The 21421-nt window shown below is 33.4% G+C and overlaps 1 protein-coding gene and 2 long non-coding RNA genes across 3 annotated transcripts in view; 2 read left to right on the top strand and 1 right to left on the bottom strand.

Annotated features, from left to right (window-relative positions):
• The window catches only part of LOC105200916 (neurogenic protein mastermind), a 242773-nt gene that overhangs the window by 22476 nt on the left and 198876 nt on the right, over nt 1-21421 (top strand).
• On the top strand, nt 6293-12453 carry LOC120356950. Its single transcript, XR_005574152.1, has 2 exons — nt 6293-7545; nt 10953-12453. It is a non-coding gene; the product is annotated as an uncharacterized LOC120356950 (long non-coding RNA).
• Nucleotides 16161-20282, bottom strand: LOC120356947. The gene is made up of 2 exons (XR_005574149.1): nt 17684-20282; nt 16161-17086 (listed from the first exon to the last, which is right to left on the bottom strand). It is a non-coding gene; the product is annotated as an uncharacterized LOC120356947 (long non-coding RNA).

Raw genomic sequence — 21421 nt, 5'->3', positions numbered from 1 at the left:
AAGAGTTGAGGTCGATTTCTCTCTTTTACAAAATGCGATCGACTTATTTTACTTATCATTACTTCATTCTGTCATTGAGGCTTAATCGTACTCGAGAGGCTTCTGAAAAAAAAAAAGAAAAGACAGGAGGGCTTTCGTTTGTACACGAGTCCTTGTCGCAAACGAAAAATTAGAGTCAAAGACGGGTCTAGATCGGCGAGAGAGAGAGAGAAAGAGAAAGCCACAACACGGGTCCATTCTCCGGAATCGTGCATGAAGAAAATAAATGTTCCGCAATAAAGGAATCTTACCATACGCGCTACCACCAACATTTGTAACGATTTACCGCGTCAGGTGCGACGCGTTCTATCGCGCGACTTTCATTAAGCTGCGCTTGGCGACGCGCGTTTTGACGGCGGAAAAAATGCGGAATCCATCGCGCAGCTCGAGGGATGACGAAACGCGTTACGCGTTTAGATGAAGTTACGGATGCCCCGGCGGTAATGCGGCGGCGGCAGCGGCGGCGGCGTTGATGACCGCGCCGGCGCGGCGTGCACGTCGCGCGAACATTTAACTCTAATTGGAAACCACCGAGCTCCGACTGAATCGTGAAACCGGATTCGGGCAAAAATACACTGGACGTTAGTTATCTGCTGCGAATCTTTCCCTGGTGAAAATTTCATTGCATCGTAGGTTTAAAATACTTTACGATACTCTACGAACATCTAATAGATTCTGGATAATGGAGACCTCTATTAAAATTCCGTTAGTTTTGCTGGAAGTATAAAAACTGATTACGGTTTGACACACACGTGTTGTGCATCGGAGAGAGCTCGGCTTGAAAGACATGTCCGATGAGAAATGATGAAATGTATATTAGGTCACCCTGTACATGTATAATGCATGACTAGTTTAGAAAGAATCGCGGTCGTTGACCACAACAATTTATCCCGCAGCTTAGGAGCCACTACTGGTTGGGGATTTCTCGACATAACAACCTCTATTCTGCGTTGAAAAAAAAATCGAGCTTACCGGTGTAGACAATGCTGCCTCAAATTTAGGTTGCTCAGCGTGAGCTCTTTGTTACCGCGTGTCTATGCTAGGTTCTCCTGACGGAATCAAAGGGAGGAAGGAAGAATATCGCTATTATAGGGGATACCATTGGAATAGTAATGCAATCGTCCCGCAATATATTCTCCAGTCTTTTATCATTTAGACCCGCGGATCTTACATATTATATATGTAGCATCTGTGAAAACAGGCATGTGACAAACAATTTCTCTTTTGGTTTATAACAGTAAGGATTTAATCTTTCTTTATACAAATGAAATTAATTACGTGTTAATTGCTATGTCGCGATTTCGAAAATTAACCTTTAAACTTAGCATGGGGTTTGGGAAACCCGCCTGAAGAAACTTCACTTCCGTGCTTCCGTGCTATTTTGTTTTAGCAATGAAGTTGGTCAATCATAACAATTGATAGGGGAGACTTTAAATTTTGTTTTTTTTGCCTAATTCGAATCTTCTTTTTCATTTCATCTTCACACAGCAAGCGATCGAAATTTTAGGAAAATTTCCTAAATTTTCTGTGTGTTTAAGGGTTAACGAATTTTTTGAGATTTTTGATCGATTAATCCTGAAAATTGTTGGTTAATTCTAAAATGCTACTCTACACGAATTTTTAGTCACGTTAATTCGAGTTAGTGTATTTAAATTTTGAGTTGAAAATAACATTTAATGTTATAAGATTTTTTAATATTAAAACAGTGTTAGTTTTGTTATTTTAACATCTTGCAAAATTGAGACATACAGTAAATATAAAAGTATGAAACGATCCTTAATTATGTTGATAAACTTTTCACTTAGAGTAGTGTTAGTGAAGGAAAATATGAATAGCATTGCAAGATTAATGTGACTTTCTTCTTGAGTAAGATGAAATGTAGTTCAATTTTTTTTTTATTCCAAATAATGGAATCATTAAACTTTAATTATATAATTATAAAACATAACAAAAGATTCAATAATATCAGTAAGCATGTGAGCGTTTGTAAACTCTATCAAGCATTATGCAAATTTAATTCGAGCTAGACTCATGTGCGGTGAAAATTCATTGTCGATTCATACAATAGCTTGACTCACGTTTACTCGCCAACACTCGTCAGTGTTGTTAATAATTTCGCATGCGGATCGAGAAACGACCGAGCAGTACGAATTACAAAGCTACGTTTGAATGATAAATGAAGCTCACTATTTTGCGCGCTATATAAGTAACTTGAGGAAATAATTTAAATCGTTAATATCGATCCAATGGCTTCCATCACTGAACAATCGATTTACGCATATCAATTTCGTCTGACGAATCATCATATTCATTTCTAATTCGCCAATTTATATAATTTTTAACATGAAAATTCTTACCTAAAAATGCATAACTCGATAATTTGTTGAACATTATTAAAAGTATACAAAGAGAATTTTTCTGTACCTACTTCTAATAGAATTTAACCTGAGAAAATTGTGCTAGTCGTAGAACAACGTTGTATTTCAAAGAATTTTCTCTGGTTTATTAATATCTACTACACACATGTTGTATTTGTACATAGTAAAATATAAAATATGCTTGATTATTTCTACTGAATAACTATAGGTTTGAATAATTTTAAAATACATATGTTGAATAGTTTATGATTCTTTATTATTTTAAATAGAGTAAATGCCAAGTGTGTATATATATATATTTTTATATATATATATATATATATATATTACATATGTGTGTGTGATATATATTACATATGTGTGTGTGTGTGTGTGTGTGTGTGTGTGTATACGCAATATCTTGTATAAATCTTATAATGCCGCATGACATTTTCAATTTTCAATCTTAGTCACTGGGGATTTTGTTAACATGGTTGATTGAGGAGCGCTGTTTATAAACAGACAGTATATAATACACTTATTAATAGAAGAAATGGCATTGCACGTAAGGTAGAAGATTCACGATCCAGAGATTTAATATTAGAGTAAACTTATTTTTAAAAGATAAAATATATAGGTATTACATAAAATAGTCGTTCAAGATGAATTTTGTACATGAATATACATATACAACAGGTTTCCAAATTGTGTTTGCTGTCCAAGCTTATGTTAATAAAATTTGTAACGATTTTTATGATAAAACGTAACAAAAAATTCTCTTTATGTATAGTTCGATCCTTATCACTGCACGGGTTTTCTTTTTCTGAGAAATCCTACGATCGTTCGTTGGTAACGATCGCCGTCACTTTTGAGAGGAAGAAGAAGAAGAATGGGGGTCGCATGTACGGACAATGCATATACTGGATAATTCGTTACGATGCTCGCATGCAAACTTTTTTTTCTCGCGTACTCACGTGTACACACCCTCTATTGTCGTACAGAATCGAAACCAGGTTACTTGGCATGAAATTGTTACGCTTATTTTACTATGGCATAAAAATCGCCGGTTTAATGAGTAATCCCCCCATTTCGGCGCGCAACGGCAATATAATCACGGTCCTCGCGGTTTCCTTTCTTTTTACAATCGAGGACCTCGGTAAAACGGATATTGCGTAACGTTCATACGTTGCACATCCGTCGTCTTCAGCGAGTCCCCCGCGCTTTTGCGTGACTCGCACGGGAAACTTTCTCCGCTCTCTACGGACGAGCGGCGTAATAGAATCCGTACGAGAGACGTGTCAATATAAACTCGCTCCGAGTACTTGTTATTAAAATATTAATACTTAATCTGATGATCGGGACGTGTAATCGATATAAATAATAATTATCAACTTGTTAAATTAATGTAACAAGTTAATGTAATGACACAGATACGGAAAACATTTGACAGGTTTTAAAAATTCGAAAACACGTTTCTCTTCACATCGACACACGAATTTACAGTTTAATGGGCGAAATTAATCGTTTGAACGATTGGAAATTGTGCACAGTACGACGGCTCTTGGAACAGCGTTTCGATAGGACGTGAATAGTCGTCGTGCAAAAATATTCATCGCTCCTTGTTCGGTTTCCTGGCGCTAGACTTTTTCGCCGCGCGATCGAGCGCCCAGATGCGACTCGTACGTATGCATTGGGTACGTGTCGTCGGGCATGGTTTACCAATTGCTACGGAATCGCGCGTAGAGATATGGAACGCGCGGAGGAGCGACACTTGATTCAGCGGTGGGATACTCGTGCGTGTGCGTGTCGTGCGATGCATTTCACGCGATGCGCTGCGCTGATTCTCCTCTCATACGCGCGCGCGCACACACGTGTTCGTTTCTTTCTCCCTTTCTGTTTTCTTTCCGCTCTCTCGCAGGCGGTTTGACATCTTCCCTTTCTTTCTTTCTTTCTTTCTTTCTTTCTCTCTTTTTCCCTTCTTGCCTCGCGCCTGTAATACCAATGTACGAATGCACGCTTGCGCGCGTGTGCACCTCTGTCTCTTTCTCTGGATGCGTTTGCTTCTCTTATACTCTCTTTCTTTCTTTATCCTTGCTCGCTCGCTCGCTCGTTCACTCGCGTGCGCGTGGAAGCGATGCCACCCGTCCGTCGAGCGCTGTTGCCATCTCTTTTTCCCTCTTCTCCTCGGCGAGTACCTCCGGAGCTCCAGCTGAGTGTTCTGCAGCGGTTTTCAACTGCGTCTTACGCGACAACGACAGCGACAGAACGAACGAAGGTTGAGGCTCTTCTAGGTACCATTCCCGACGGTTTTCAGACATGTCGTAAAACACAAAAGGGTAGATAGTCCTATTTATTTTGAGATAAGGCCTTCGAAAGTAAAAGCAACGGGGCCAAAAATTTGTCCGTACCGAGTAACAAAAATGATTATCAACACGAAAGAAGCTTGATTATATGTTGATAACGACGAGACCTAAACACGTATCGATGTTAGAACCGCCGAAGGTGGCGATTTGGTAGTTTTCTGCTTTTGTTTTTGATTAGTGAAGGGTTATTTTGATATTATTAGAGTTATTTGTATTATATTTTCAAAATATTGTGTACTATATAATACGAAAAAAAATTGAAAAAAATTGAAATGATTAGCAGAGTCAAAATGGCTCCAGCGGTTTTAATATTAAGCAAAATTTATAATCTCTCGCTTGATTCCGGTATCTAACGTGCCAAAAACTTGCAACTGCACTGCTCGAATGACGCACGTGTTGGCCATGTCCAATCTCATATCCAATTCCGCGACACAGTAACGCGGTAGTAGGTCTCTTTTTAAGTCAATGTCCGTTTCTGCCACTGTAGGGAGATATTATTAGACGTGAGGTTCGCTGAATTCGTTCGTGTTATATTGCGTTAATGAGACTGTCAGAATTTTCATACGGTCTCTATCTGGGCTAAGCTTATTTCGAGAGCGCTTATTATCCATCCTTCGTTCCCGCAATCTTCTCTCTGATTACGCCGATGTCGGTTGCCTATCTTCCGAGTTTTATTCGTAGAATAAAACTTGAGATTCGGATAGGAATTGGGCACTTGTGGCCTTTCCTACATCGTTACTTTTGCGTTACGAACAGTTTCGTCAACTTCGCTTGCTCGGCATCCCGCGCGATCCATTCACCGATTGCGTAAATCCGCTCAATTGTCTTACGAGATCGCAGTGTGAGAAAAGTGCTGAATAAATAATACAGAAAGTCAAACAGAAACTTTTTACATATGACAGTTATCCGCGTTATGGACTGAATTTTCTCTTAAAATTTATTCTTTTAAAATCATGGTAATCCTGGGACTTCTAAGAATTTCACTATAATTTTAATAAAATTTAAGTTATTTTAATACATTTAAAGACAAGCTAGATCTATATACGGTCATAGCAGAATCTTTGCACTAAAATAATAATCTTTGTGATTTTATATACAATTTCTAATTCTTTTCGAATTGTGTGCTATTACTTTTGATTTCAAACACCATTTTTAGGCCCGGTTTTTCATTATCTGGTTAGGTTTAACCATAAGTTAACCAGATAATGAAAAATCTGACCTTAAATTGAATCAGAATAAATAATATCACAGAATTAAATTGACAGATTAATTTTACATTACTGATGTGAACATAGTATCTTTTAAGATTCCCCGATCTCGGAGAAAATTAAGTTATTTTTTTTTACATTTTATAAAAGCTTTACTATTAATAAAATTTAGTGTGATTTTAACAAAATTTAATCAAACTACTTTATTATAAAATTTGATTTCAGTAAATTTAACCAAAACTAAAATTTTACTAATAATAAGTTTTACTAAAAGTGTAATAAAAGTTTTCAAAGTCCATACGTGACGAACAATTTTGCTGAAATACAGATCTGAAAATAATTATATTGAATCATTTAAAAAATTGCATCAGATATTTAACTTGGTTATTAGAATGTCAAAACTATTTACAGTAACAACCTCATCATGCTTGGGCATCCTACTTAATTATGTTGATGACTCAACATAAAATTATTTTCTGATCTGTAGTTAGCTAAATTTTTAGATGTTGCTGTAAAATTATTCCTTTGTTTTTTCGCACCTACCGTGATTTTAAGGATAAATTTAAGACGAAATTCCGTGTATATACGCATATCGCTGAGATTATTTCTATTTACCGTAGAAAAAAATGCCATTTCTGTCACGCGTTTGTTTTTTGAATCAAAATCTTTTATCATTTGTGTTTGGTGTATTTAGAGATATGTGTATCTCGAAATGGGATACGAAATACTTGACGTTGCGTTATGTAAAAATGTGCGATTACGTAATATGGATAATCTCTCGAGTTGCGATACATGCGGAACCGGGAGTCTGTTACTAGGTAGCCTACATGTATCACAGCTTGAAAATTATCGTTGACCCAGTTCCTTGGTTTTTACGTCCCCGCTCGCGCGATGTCTCCCCGTGATAGTAGGTCTTAAAGTTGGCGAAATGAGGTTAAACCACCATACGAAAGCCGCGCTCATAACCATATGGTGTCTGCGGCAGTGTTTTACGCTCAGGTAAAGTCGGACGGCGTCGTATACATATATAGTTCACGTGGTAGCGAGTACCACATCAATTCCGCGGCATCCTGCCGGTGGATAAAGTAGCGCGAGCAAGGGGATGATAGAAGAAAGGAAACGAGCCTTCGTGGTATCGAGGGGGGTGACAGTGATCCTCAAACCCACATTGCCGTTGCTTTTTTACACGGACTATCGGGAACGGTTACGTAGATTCTGTTTCGTTTCTAGGAAGTACCGTGTACGTTAACGAGTAATTTATTCAATTAGGTAAACATAAATTACGCGCGAGATTATCTCACAAAGTTTAACGCGCAATTGTAAAGAGACAGAAAAAAGAATAATTTATATTTATATAGATATACGCGACTCCTTATAAGATGATAAAAACCATGCAGATTCGTTATGTAAAACGATCTTTGCGTAATTATGAAACCCGTCTATCGATTACGCGAGTGCGGTCTAATGCAGCTGGCACGTATCGCGCCGGGTGTCATATAAAAGCTTGGCAGTTTCAATTTATACGCGACCACTTGATGTCACATCACGCGACACAGTAATGCACCGCGATTGCTTAAGGTAATTTGTCTACGAGACAATTTAATGTGTTGCACTTCATGACGGAGCATACTTTGAGAACGCAACAATCGGTCTTTATCGCACGTTTTGGAAATTCGATAATGACGTATTGTACTAGCCGTTTTGTAGTTTGTCAAACGATACCGAATGCCATTTATTCAACAATATGTAAGAATACCATATCAGTAGACACTTTTCCAATGCACCGGCGCCGGTTAAAGGGTTAAGCGGTTACCATATTGTTAGATACTCTCGAGAGCTCGATAGTCGCCGTGTCCCCAACATACCAGGCAGGTATTTATTGATTCGATGATAGCAGCATGACTATAGCTAGGTCTGATGTAACTCTAGAATAGAGTATAGGAGATCCGGGGCTGTTGGCACCGTGATAGAAACAAGGGTGATAGAAACGCGAGTGTTTCATCTTGACTACTTCAAAGAAAAAACATCTACGATATATTTTCTTAAACTGGGCGTTCGTTTGTTTTATTGCTGTGACATTATAGCTGTAAATCGATCAGTTAAAAAATGGAAAACACAATTTCTCATAGTTTCAATATTATTAATATTTTTAATACTATTATTATCTCAAAAGTCTCTATCATCTCAAAAATCAATTCTTTGTCTGAAGATATTGTTATTTTCTATTCGATATATTTTTTAACTTTGGAAAATTATTATTGAATAAAAATAAAAAAATATATTTATTTTTTTTATAAAACCGTACCAAATTTCTGTATATAAAAGTAAGTTATATCTGTTTAAGATTTTCAAATTCTTTAAAAAGATTTTAATTCTTGCTTATACATATGACAATGATTATTGATTTGATAGTAATTTATTTTCTGTAACGAAGCAAATTTTTCTATTTTCTTTAATCCTGAAGTGTCAATTTCTGGTTTTATATCACAAATGAAATATTTTACATATATAATTAACTTATATTGATATCAAAACACGTTAAATTATACATATAACATGATTATATAAATGTTTTCGAGTTTTTGTTAAACGTAGATAGAAAAATCGAAACGAATAATGTCATTGCACTTCTTACAATTTAGTGATTTTATCATGTTACATGATTCACGTAATATCGCTTACATGTAACAAATCGTTAAACAAATCACTTGGGGCATCCTATTTTAACGATCGCTATGCGCGCGCTAAATCGTACTCATCGCACGTTCATTCGTGTCATATTGAGACGGAAGCAGCGTGAACGAAATAATCTTAGCCATTAGAAACGTTTGACAAGCGAGGCACGAAGTGACACATATTTTTCATGTCGGGTATCACAAGCGCGCGTTCAAGCACTTGCTCTTTCGTCCAATTCAGAAAAACAGCGTGTTTATAAAAAGCAATTACGTCACTTTTCTTCTATAACTTTGTAAATTTTCTTTTTTTTTTATGAAAGTTGATTTGTACGCAACGCATTTTACGTTCCCATAATGTTGCACCACGTGGTGTTAATGTGTAATTAATAACGTAACATTGTCCATTGTTAAATAGTTATTAAATAAAGTCTACCCATCGTCACAGAGTTTACGACTTGGACGTTGAACATGGTCGGAACATACGTTTTACAAGATATTAATTCCAAATACATATTACTGCAAAACAATAGCACATAGATTGAGGATTTAATCATCGATAACAAATATCGTAGTGCTTATCAATCGCTTGTACTTTGGCATATGTTACGACACTCCATTGCATAATCTGTCGCGCCGCATTGAGATGAAATATCTCTGGGGATAACGAAAACGAAAGTTAAACAGTTATATTTCGAAATTGTCTCTGGGAGCCATAATTGCACACGTGATATTTTCTCCTTTTTGTAAATGCCATCTCTTAAATTTTGCTTTTTTGACGTCTATTTGCACGGGGCGGGGGAGGAGAGCTGCTCGCGAAATAGGAAGACTTGCGGTCCCCTGCAACGCACCCGTGTCGCCGAGGGGAAATTAGATTTACCTGTTTAATTTCGTTCTCCGAGCGTGCGTAACTCCGGCACCAAATTGACTTCGGCGAGGTCTAGCTGTCGGGACAGCTCTCCGAATTCCCGATTTTCTCGGGCAGAGCCAGTTAGATCGATGCGAGTTTCTTTCCTCGATATCGTGATACATCACTGTCGAGTAGCATCGGGACCGGTATGATTTAGGGGAGGTTTCGAATTCCGTCGTTTCTACAATACACGTCACGCATTAGAAAATTGTACTCACAGAGTACTCACACAGAAAAAAAAGTTAATCAAATTAACAACTATTGTCTTGTAAAGTGTAAACGAATAAGTATCAAATTCTAGGGACATATTTCCATCGATCAAATATTAATAAAGGTTTATGTAAAAAGAAATCTAGAGACGCTTAGAAAACTATGCGTTGTAATATTTTACAACCAAAGCAGTTGACAAAAAGTTTCAGACGAAAATCGTATGATCTAAAAGGAGATAAATAACGGTAAAATTAGTTTTCGAAAGAATGAATTTTTTAAAGTTATATGAACATTCTTTTTTTATAAATATAATTATATGGTTATATACTTAATATAATTATGTAAAAAATCGTCAAATTTATCTGTATATAAAAGTATTATAGTATTATAGTAAAACTATCAAAAAATCAATTAGGAAATATTTAATACTTTATTCTGGCATATTTCGACGTAAAATCATGCTTAGTCCACCTGCTTGCGCGACAGTGACTATTTCACGAAACTGCAGTTTCAAGTCGCAAATATCTGCCGCGTACTGATCGAAGCTTATAATATATTAAGACGTACGTTTCGTACATGTCATATATCGATTATGCATTTTATTTAAATAGGTCTAGTATGTTATTATATATGAAAATGGAGAAAGAGCTATTATAAATATTGCTGCTGAATTATTGCTAGGTTATTGAATAATTAATATCCTTGTCCTATCGTGCGAAATGCTATGACACGCGTAGCGCTCTGCTATCAAAACAAATTCACGCTACTTAGTCACGTAAGTGGGAGATCGTGATAAAGGATATTGGTGATCGTGAGTTGTCGCGAGGTAACAAGAGGACGAAGTGAGAGAGAGGGGGAGGGGGAAGAAAGAGAAAGAGGGGATAAGAGAGTCAAGAGAAGACCCGTAAAGCGGGAGGAGTGCGAGGGGTGCTATGTCGGGGTGGGTCGCTCAATACTGACCATTTCATACGCCTACCTATTTTTCTTTATCATCCCTCTTTTTTACTTCTCGTATAGCTTTCACTGACTACTTACTTCCTATCTTCTGAATATTATAGCGCCAATTTCAATACTTTTGCGCCCGATCTATTTTCATAAACTCGTGCGAGCTCGATGACATAAATGTCGAACATTCAATAATCACAAATTGAGTGGGAGGCTGGAGTTATATGTATTATCTTTTTCTGTTTCAGGTGAGTACTCACAATATTGGAATCTTGATGTACTTTTGGATCCGCTTCGTTGGCGCAATGTGAGTTAATAATGAATGGGGTGAAGTCGTCTATTATAGGGATAGGTTCCAGAGTTTTTGAGTATTGAAAGAGTTATCTGATTGGTTACCTAGATTTTGAACTCAATAAGATAAGATTATATTAGAGCGACTTACGTGCTACTTTATTATTATGTTAAATGCAAAATTCTGGATTTGACCGCAAAATTTAACATTTTATAAATATTTATTTGAAGTTGCAATCAGCGATAGAACTCTGATAGTACTAACTAGAACTCTTGTCAAATATATTAATATTTATTGTTTTCTTATACTTTAGAAGAGGAGGGGTCGTACTAGATTCGCAAAGTTAGCACTTTTTTTTTAAATAAAAGTGCAGAACTTTTTGTTATTTTTATAAAAAACTACGGAACTATGAAAAGTGCCACCGGAACTCTATGTGTTTTTTTCATATTAACAGAATGTTGTGCCAACTTCACAGATTCTTTACCTTAATGCATTTATGAAAAACAAGACGAATCGATTCAAGATAAGAACGCATGGTTTTATTTGAAAAAATAAGAATGACCTTGAAATAACTCCATTCAGAACAAAGATATATTTGTCCTCTCTTTGAAAGCAAACAATCTTTGTCTGAAACGATTTCATTGACATCGTGAGTCTCCGAGATGTTCCGTTATGTCGCTTAAAATGAGACACTCAGTACATAATGGCGTCATGAGTGCAGGAAATCGTATGAGCTGATTATTGATTTGCGTTTCATGAACAAACAGCCAACGTCGCAATTATTCGAAGGATAAGAGAGAAATATAAAAAAATAATTACACAACGCGCAATTAAATAACTTATATAATTTATACATACGTATATAGTGCACGTACACAACTTAGGATCAATTACTAGTTACAGGCAGATATTTATATCAGATGAATATTTGGTCTTCTTTATATAAGAAGCTGTAGTTGTTATATATTCAGAAATATTTAAATTCAGACTTAATTGTGCAAATGCAAGTATCTTAATTTTTATTGATTATTAATATAATCGATTCAATCAGTTCATCACAAGCTGCGTTTAAATCTTCGCTAATAGTATGTGAAAATAGCTTACGTTAAGTAATATTTTATTTAATATCGATATTTCGCCGAGAATAATGAGCATCTTTCTCGTTTGCCCGTAACAATTCGAACGTGATGCAATGTTATGCAATATCTATCAAGAATCGAGAAATATGAGTGAGTTTACATGCGATACGGAACAAGTACCAGACGAGAAACTGACGATCGTACGATCTGCGACAAATCCGGTTGACAACCACTGACAAGCAGGAGGCAGCTGAGCGGACAAAGAGCGAACGGTTATTGCAGGACGACAGTGCAGACTCGAAGCCGGCACACCGGCGAGCCCCGCTCTTCGTTCTTCGTTCCACACACACACACACACACACACTCTCTCTCTCTCTCTCTTCCTCGCACGTCTTGTATCATGTATCCCTTGCATCTAAAGTTATAAGCTACCTCTTGCACCTACGCTTCCTAATATTCAACAACTATTCTCGAATTTCTAAGAAACTTTCTCGAATGTCTGCTTATTCGTACTCTTTTAACGACCTTGAAGTGTCAGTTTTCTGACTACATTTGTACTGTATTGTATTACAATAGAAACAGCGATAAATGCAATTTCTTTATTCATCTTGTATTTTTGGATATCATTATAGAGAAAGGTTCTCAGGATATTTTATCAATGTGTGTTATTGAACACGAGTGATCATGTAAAAAAGATTTTGTTTCGACATATACTATTACAAGGAAAAAAATTTACGTCTTTTTTTGACATTACAATTTGATATAGCTGCAGCGAAAAAATGTATAAGATATATTGAGCCAAATAAGGTACTAAATAAGGCCCACTTTTAAATTTACTACTTAAAAATGCGTTTTATGTTTAGCATATATATTTGAAAGGTGTGTTAAGAAAGTAAGTAAAAAGGGAAATTAAATTGGGAAATTAAAACCAACAGCAACATTTATATGCTGCAAAACTTGTCACAAAGTGGGTAAATGAGTCGTTTTTATAAAAATTTACTGCAAAATTAATTATAAGTATACATTATTTAATTACATTATAATACTGTTCAATTTCCTAACTATAGAAGGAGACATAATATATCGACTTTTTGCAATAAGTATACTTTTTTAATAAATAATGTACTTATTACATAAGGCTCACTTACATATACATTTATTGTTATGGCCATTGTCTTTTGTTTATTATGTGTATGGCTTGCAACAGAAGAGAATGATTTTCAATGCTAACTTTTGAGAAACTAAAATTGCAATTAGCAAGGATTTCCAAAAGTAAAAAAATTAATTACAGACAAAATTAAAGATAATTGCGATGATAGATTTTAAACGATTTTGTTTTTGTGATTAATATTATTTTTAATGATTTGGAAAATTATATTTAATTCCTTTGATATTTTCAATTTATTTTTGATTCGGGCCTTATTAAAAACACAAGTATTTAATGTGTGTGTGTGTGTGAAATTAGTGTATCGTATTTAATAAAGGTCAGAGTTAAAAAGAATTGTATTTGTTTACAAATGTTTTATATATGAAATAATTTTATTTTTTCAAGTAACTGAAATAAATATTCTTACTGAATTTATTTCAATATCTCCATAAATAGAGTTTATAAAAAATAAAATAAGTTAGGTGGTCTTATTCGGCTTAAGTACTTCTTATAACTTTATGTTACTTCTGAATTTTTGTATAATTATTGTGTTAAAAAAAGTTTAGCTTTTTATTTCTTATACATAAATATTTTTTTTTTAATTAAAAGATTTAAAATATTTTAAAGTACATAAATAGCAATAAAGAAAGTATATACTGAGTATCTCGTTCGTAAAGACTGTAATAACATTTCAGGATAAATTCCCGAGATCACTTTGAAACTTTTAATACCAAAATATCAAGATACGATAAAAAAACTACGATAAAAGTTTTTAAATATTGAGATATATTTAAAATTGATAAATCAAATTGTCTAAAATACACGGTATGGCATAACGCACAAAATTTGGATTGTTTGATTTGCCAATTTTAAACTCTTCTCATTTAAAAACTATTGTAGTCTTGACATTTTGGTATTAGGATTTTCGTCTCAAAATGATCAGAAAATTATCCTTAAGCGTTGCGTTGTTACAGTCTCTACGAGTCACTCTGTATAATTTTTTTATGGAGTTCTTACAGGAAGGTCATGTATGGATGGATAGTTGAGAATGACGTTGTGGTTTTTTTTTGTCGATTTTGCTCATAGCTGATATTAAAAAGCATTGTTTTTAGCATTTAACAGAATATTTTGAGGAATACAAAATGATTGGATATATAGTGTAGATATAGATTCAAATTTTTTTATATTCCCTCACATTTGATAGTACGCTGAGAAAAAAATTTGTTGAAAAACTAAAATATTTAGTCTGATATGTACTCAACTAAATAATGAAGTGGTTTAATTAAGTTTTGATTTAAAAATTTGAATGATTAATATGAATAAACTATATCTTTTTTCACACTCATGATGAAGAAAAAGATAAAATTTTGTCGGATAGTACATTGCATGGAAAAAGAACAATTTTTAAATTGTTATATCTTGAAAACAAAAAATTATATCGAAATAAAATAAAATACATTTTAAAAATAAAAGTTGATTTTGAGTGGCATTAATGAAATTTAGAAAAAAAATTGTTGCCAGTGTTACAATGTCACAAAGACCCTCAAAATCGTCATTTTCGAATTTTAATATACCCAGTTTTCCCGGAAATGTAATAGAATTTTTCTGAATGCAAATTTTCAAATTCTGTGACCAAAAATCTTTGAGAAACTTCAAGCCAAAGACAAAGAAAGTCAAATTTTATCGCATAGTGGAATGGAGAATTTACCTTGCGTTTGACTCCGATATTCAATGAGAGATAAGATTCCCAAAGAGCAACACTTTTATCTCTAGAAAATATTCTACTAGATATCGGATGTTGTATATTGGGTGTCGAATACAGTGTGAATCCTCCATAAGAATCTCGTTAGTTGAAGTAAAGTCAGATCTTATGTATCGAACCGCCCTCATCCTGCATTATTTATTCAATGTAGTAAAATCCACTCTCTATAAAAGTATTCTTTCATCATTCACAATCCTGCAGCATTAGACAAATTAGGATCGAGAAATTTCTGAAACCGTTATTATTTTTCTTATTTTTAATACTATATATTATATTTGTTAGTTACCAATGGACATTTTTTTGAAAGAATTCTTCAGTTTTCAGCTGTTTTAAAGCTGTGCTTGGTTCTGTCGTAAAAAAAGTAGCGACACAGTGTGTGTGTGTTTTTTTTTTTTTTTTAGCAGGGAAGCTCGGAAAAGGAACTATAGCGAAATTCGACGAACAGAAATGTAGTAATAAATATGATCAGTAATCGAATAAAAAATAATCGACTGATTATTGATAATGTAATTATTACGAGTAGTATGATAGCAAAAATGTATAATTGATAAGCTTTAAAATTTTTTTGAACTCCGATAACTCTAATAATGCAGTTTGCTCACGTTTGAATTCTCAATCATATTACCGAAGTTGTGACTGTATCGCGAACTAATTTTCATAAAGTGAAAGTGAATAAAAATGATTAATTACCTGCAAATTTTCTATAAGAAATCGTGAATAACATATATCCCACTAATGATCTAGGACTATTACCGCCACAACACCAAATGTTTTTTTACATTATAACACAACACCCGGAAGCTCGGAAGAAACGAAAGATAAAGTTTTCCTATTCCTCTAATCGCAAATCCTATTAAACTTGTGGTAAATTAAGTCGCGAGCTGTAGCAAGAGAAAAAAGTTCATTGCAGATTTTATCTTATAAGAGAGAGAGAGAGAGAGAGAGAGAGAGAGAGAGAGAGAGAGAGAGAGAGAGTTTTCCAACAGCTCGAGGGGTGAGCCTTAGCTTGCATCACTGTGCCTCTCCAAGCATCCGAGGCCGTAGTGTTGCGTTCCTGACAAGTTAGCTTTGTTATGTACACTGTAAAAAATTTTTCGCAAAATTATATACTATAATAGATGTAAAGTTATTAAATAGTTGTAAATTTCCACGCATTTATAAATTGGCATTACACAGTGAACATTAATTGGATTATATTTCACAGCGATATATGGATCGTTGTATTACGTAGTGTTACAAAAATTTAGATAATTACATATAATATTTAAATATCCTGTTATATACATAATTTACCGTATAAAATAAGATATATGTATTCAATAAAAGCAAATCTTCATATTTTCTGTGGAATTACATAATTTCTATAAAATTATATGATTTTTATATATTTACGGGACTAATCGTGTAATTTTTACATCTGTTATGTGTAACTTTACTGAATTTTTTTACAATGTAGGGTTGTCAGCTCCATGCGAACTAACTGTGGTGATCCCTTAACGTATTTTTGTTGTGTGCGCTTTTTACAATTTACACAGATATACGGGATTTACAGTTTAAACGTCGGTTTCGAACAATCTAATTTAAAGGAGTTTTTATGGCAAGATACTCTCGAAGGATTGCCTTCTGAGAGCAATCGAATAAAATCAGATGTTTCTGATCAGTGGGATTTGAACTCGGATCTTCGGCACAGAAAGTAGACACACGACTTTGCACCATGATCACTACAAAAGAAAGAGTTACAGTTAATTATTTACAGATAAAAATGTAAAAAAAATGAATACATTCTTAGACAAAAAATTAAGGGCATTTTTCTTACGCTACAAGTGCGAAATAAATTGATTTTTTTATCACTTTACGACTTACGTCTTCACTCAAGTGCGATCAATATATTACGAAAGTTGTTGAAATTAGTTGTTTTCTTTTGACACATATTTTTGACACATTTTTTTTTATTTGTTTTTCTGCGTTTTTCCAGAAGCTCTTCGACTTTTGTAAAGAAACTTCTGATAAAGCCTAGCATTTTTTATTTTAGAATTCCAAGTCTTTTGTAAAGCTAACATCTTATTTTAGAGTTTCGATTTAATCCAAGTCTGGTTTTTTTTCTGGAAAAATATCTACAGTTATCTCGATATATTTTAAGAATGTTATCAATTAAATGTAAAAGTAGAAATTTATATCTTAAGGTACATGATAGCAAGTACAAGTACTTAAAAAAAACTTTTTATTAGAAATTAAACGATTTCTATTCGAAAACAAAATTGCTAGAACTTTTACATTTTCCATTTTGAATATTAAGAATTATATATAGTTAGAATCCCTCTAAGAATATGTCTATGCGATTTATAAAAAGAATCTTTTAAACACAATTCCTATATTCTAAATATTTATTAGAATAAAGGCTGTTACATGTCAAACAGTTTTAATCATAATCATAAGGCTGTAGGTAAATCTAATCAGAGCTGTGGTTTTATGTTTTGAACGCTCGCCTGTGATTAATCGATATGCTCATGGTCTTATGGTTACGATTAAAATGTTTGCTTATGTGAAGGCCTTGAGGACGTATTACATCCATTTTTACAAATGTGTTAATATTTATAAACTATATATGTATGAAAATTGTGTTTATAACACTACTTTTATTAATCAATGCATTTTAAGAATTTATTTATTTTATTTGCTATTATTATTTTTATTATTACGTTTTTCCTTGCGACTAATTTCATTCCGAGACACTTAATTCAAGGTGATGAACGATCGATGAAGACACGACTATGTGCTCGAAGTTGACTCAAATTAGGCGTCAGTCGATATCTTCCTTTCTCTCCCTTTCCTGGCTCTGCAGTTTTTGCGGTCATCGTAAACGTCCGTATCCTCTCCACGCCTTTTTCCTCCTCCTCGCTTTTTTGTCCATGAGCCATATAATCGTTCAGCTTATAAGGATAGGCATACTTAAAGGGTTAGACTCATTGAAAGGAATAAGAAATAGAAAATAGAAATAAGGATTCGTGATAACATTACATTGAACTGTTTTTTATCCCCTTTCCCTATTTTTTGTTTTTGTTCATTGTGTTCTAGCTCTTAAGTTTAACAAAAATTGGTATTATGATACTTTCTGTCACAATACTTATCGTAAAATAAAATTAAGATTTATATCTTAAAAATCCAAGTATCATTTTTATATGTCGTTCGAGTGTCTTGTAGAATTTATCACGCTTTCTTACTGATAATTTTTTACGTCCCTAACGACTGATTCAACAGACTTATAGCCGTAATATACGGACAGCCAATTTTTTACGTAAAGTAGCAAAGATTTGTTGTTGAATAAAATTAGCGATTATAATTAATTATATTTGTTATAACAGCACAGTAAATTGGTTGATACAGTAAGATACAGTAAGATAACTTTGCGCGAAAATCAATCGAGTGAATTAAAATTTGTAGCAAATCTAGCTAGGATGGCGCATATTTTTGCTGTTGTAACGAAGAAAATTAATTATATTAGTAATTTTTATTGCAGCAAAGAATTTGTTCAATGAATATACTGATAATTATTTTCAAACAAAATTTCTTTATTGAATTATCAAATCTCCTCAGTTATAGATGTTGAACTCACGTAGCAGGCTATAACTTTACTAGATCACCCAATCTATTTTTTTTTTTAAGACATCATAGACGTTACTAACTTTTGAAGAATTAGATTTTACTTTGTTTTCAAACGATTCAGTTCTTCGAAATGTAAGATATTTAAGCTGATTAAGAAATAATAAGCAAACGAAATAATTACGAGAGTAATGGAGCATCATGGAGTAATAGTCTTAGTATTAGGCAGGGAACGATGAAGCTTAAATTCAAATCCTAGGCTCTTTTAATTTATTCGTTGTTTACAGGGATATCATACTTTGGGACACATGAGAGAGAGAGAGAGAGAGAGACATTACATAACTGACTTATGAATATGGCAAAAAATAGATTAGGTGATTTTGGAAAGCTATAGCTTGCTGCACGAGTTTGATATCTAGAAGGTATAGTTCAACAAAGAAATTATGTCCGAAAGCAATGAATCAATTGTTAGAATAACTAATGCTTTGTTATAATGAAATTTACTAATGTAACAAGTTTCCTTTTACTACAAAAAACAATTTTGCTGAAATGCAGATTTGAAAATAATTATGTTGAACCGTTTAAAAAATATCGGATGTTTAATTTGATTTCAAAACTGTTTGCAGCAACATCATCATACATAATTAATATTTCGTTTTACATAATTATTTTCATAGCCTAATATAAAATTATTTTTTAATTATTATTTAATTAAATTTTTAGATGCTGCAATAAAAATGTTTTTTCCATTTACAGCAACAAAAATATACGTCATCTTAGCTAGTATTTTATTAAAAGCTTGTTAAAAGTTACTATTTTATTAAAAGTTTTAATCCATATATTTGATTGAATTTTGCAGAAGGTTGAAAGTTGTCTTACTGTATTAACAAATTACAACGAGTATGATCGGTTTTAATTTTATTCAGTTGAAAACTTTGCTATTTTAACTTGGAAAACTGGCTGTCAGTGTGTAACGGCTATGAATCTGCTGAAGATTCTTAGTTGTTTTAATAAATTCTTTTTTCCGTGATGAATTAAAGATCAGACACAATGAATAGAATAAGGAACAATTTAGTATGTTTAATAGGAAACGCTTTTTTATATTTTTTTCTTATTCCCTGTTTCTATTGCCTATGCTCTTTATTGTGCATTAAATTTTAATTTTCAATTTGCTTCCAGACGATTCAGTCATTCTTTGAAGTATCCATCTACATATGCTGTGCTTGATTTTGTTATTGATTCTTACTTGAATGGCAATGCACATTCCGATCGTATAGCACGGTACCTGCCTAAAGTGAGTGCGCTCACTGACAATGAGAAACACGAATTGCTTCACCTGAACTCGTGCACTGAACGCCTCGAGGCAGTTCACCGGGTGCGCGGGAGATAGCACGCACTCGACGGTGAATGTAGATAAGCCAGGCGCATTAAACTCGCAGTGGTCCGTAATAATAGATTGCGTCCGACCACGGAGAGCAGGCTTCTAGGGCTTCTGCATAGAAATATACTTCCGATTATCCGATTTGTCGTACGCGTTTCGCGACTTAAACGTCACAGGTATCTGGAATGCATCGCAACTATGACGTGTCACGCCAATATCGATGCCGAGTACCGATATCTCGTTTAATCTCGATAGAAGTGTTTAATTTTTTATCATTTAATGACTTGTACAGATTATTACTCTCCCCCCCCCCTTCCTCCCTCCCTCCCTCCCTCTCTCTCTTAGACGAGCAGCTAGCAGGTACACTTCACTTACAAACACGCTGGAATTTTCTAAAAAAAATGAAACAATAAGAATTTTACTGATTTAGCAGTATCTCATAATATACGGATAGTCAATTTTTTATGTTAAAAGTAGTAAAATTTTACAGTCAAATAAAATTAGTGATTATAATTAATTATATTTGTTGTAATAGCACAATATGTTTGTTAGTACAACAAGACAATTTTTTAGCTAGGAAAATTAATCAAATTATGGCTTAAAATTTTTAATAAAACATTAGATAAAAAATTTGTTACATTAATAATTTTTCATTACAGTTAATTTGTTTAATGAACATAGTGATAATTACTTTGAAACATAATTTCTTTGTTGAACTATCAAATCTCCTTAGTTACATTGATGTTGAACTCGCGTAGCAAGCTAAAGCTTTGTTGAAACATTCAATCTATTTCTTCCGTATTACATTTGAATCATATCAATATGATTATTAAAGCTTTGATTTGTGTCATCCAGTTGCTTTTCTCGATATTTTTCCAAAAAGGTATGGAACAATGATTTTGCAATGAAACCGTATCTAAAAGTTTAGCTAGATATAAATCTGAAAATAAATTTTGTTAAATTATCTAAAAATAATTACATATGACACTCAAGCTGGTTAATAGAATGTTAAAATTTCTTTTAGCATTGCTCATCATGCTTGAGCACCCTACATAATTATTTACGGCGGTTCAACAAAGTTATTTTTAGAAAATATTTTGCATTTATGTTAAAAACGTTCTTGTTTAAATTTTTGTATTGCATTTTTAACTTAAGTGTTAATGTAACGTGTGTTATTTAGATATTTTTTCTCAAATTGTTTTTTAACATTTTTTAGTGTGGAAATAATTTAATTTGTAGGTAAATGAATAAATAATATAACGTACTTTTGAAAACATTGATTTACAAATCCGTTATTTAAACACTAAGAAGTGTTAAATATTAATTTAACATAAAATATTTAAATAACACTCACATTTTGTTAAATTAACACTCAAATATCTTAGAAATTCAATACAAAGACCGATTCAGAAGAACCAATTTTAACACAAATACAAAATGTTTTTTTTTTTTTTTT

This window comes from Solenopsis invicta, chromosome 2 (assembly GCF_016802725.1).
Source record: "Solenopsis invicta isolate M01_SB chromosome 2, UNIL_Sinv_3.0, whole genome shotgun sequence".
Taxonomy (NCBI): domain Eukaryota; kingdom Metazoa; phylum Arthropoda; class Insecta; order Hymenoptera; family Formicidae; genus Solenopsis; species Solenopsis invicta.
This window is presented reverse-complemented; position numbering and strand designations above follow the sequence as displayed.